This window comes from Buceros rhinoceros, unplaced genomic scaffold (assembly GCF_000710305.1).
Source record: "Buceros rhinoceros silvestris isolate BGI_N320 unplaced genomic scaffold, ASM71030v1 scaffold27459, whole genome shotgun sequence".
NCBI lineage: Eukaryota > Metazoa > Chordata > Aves > Bucerotiformes > Bucerotidae > Buceros > Buceros rhinoceros.
Window position 1 is genome coordinate 2,968 of NW_010432504.1, and position 1,097 is coordinate 4,064.

Genomic DNA, 1,097 nt, shown 5'->3' on the forward strand with positions numbered 1-1,097 from the left:
CGTATTACCGCTGCCCGCGCCACCGTGTTCCTCCCGTCTCCCCCCGCCCCACGCGCTGCCTTGCACCAGAAAGCCGAGCCCGGTCCCGGCGTTTTGGCTGCGTGGGGTTTTTCCTTTCATTTTAAATACTCCTCGATGTTTTTGTTTTTTTTTTTTTTGTCCCAGCGACACATGGAATGATTTACCCCTGGCTGGAGCACAGTTTTGTCCTGATGTATTCCACTTGTTGGGTGGGGAGATGAAGCATCCCTCAGCTGGCATCGGCGTGGTGGGTGAGGAACCAGTGTCCGTGGAGGGGAGGGAGGTATCGGGGACCCCAGCAGCTCCCTGAGGTCGGTCCCGTCTGTGGGGTGGGGTAGATCTGCAGTGGGTCGCTCCCGCAGTGCCTGTGGGAAGGGAGTGGGGATGCTCTCATTAGAAAGGGCCCATAACAAGGTGGGAATGTGCAAGGTGTAGTAGCAGATATATCCAGGTTAAGGGACACACTCTGGTCGTTTGTGCCCAGTTGCAGCTTCTCTGAGCACATCATTCCTCTTCTGCTTTGGATCCCTTCCTGCCCCCCAGTTCCCTACTGCTCAGAAGGCACCTGAGCTGCTGGCGGGCTTCACTGGGGATGGCACAGCTCCAGGATGAGCAGTCCTCGCAGATGGACCCTCTCCAAGCACTTTGGATCAGTTCCTGGGTTTCTTCAAGCACTTGGGTCCTGTGGCCCTTGCCCGTGGTTCCTCTGCTGCTTCATAGCTGTGCCATGCCATGAGAAGCCTTTTGGAGACTCACATGGGTGGGTGGCTCCATCCTTGCCCCATGCTGGCACCCAGGACCTTGTCCCTGTGCACAGGGTGATGCAGCACCTCATGCATCCCCATCTCAACCAGTTCCAAGTAAGGCCACGTGCTTTCCCTGGGTGATAGGAGCACCCCAGGCACTGGCCCGGAGGAGGAACCCAGCCTGCTGCACCATGCCAGGGGAGCGGTGCAGGTCCCCAGCAGGAGGGAAGCTCCACTTCCCAGCCATCTCCCAGGCCTTTCCCCTGCCCCTCCCAGGCAGTGCTGGCTGCTTGGCTTTAGCCCTCACCTGGCCTCTAAACCTGCGGTTTT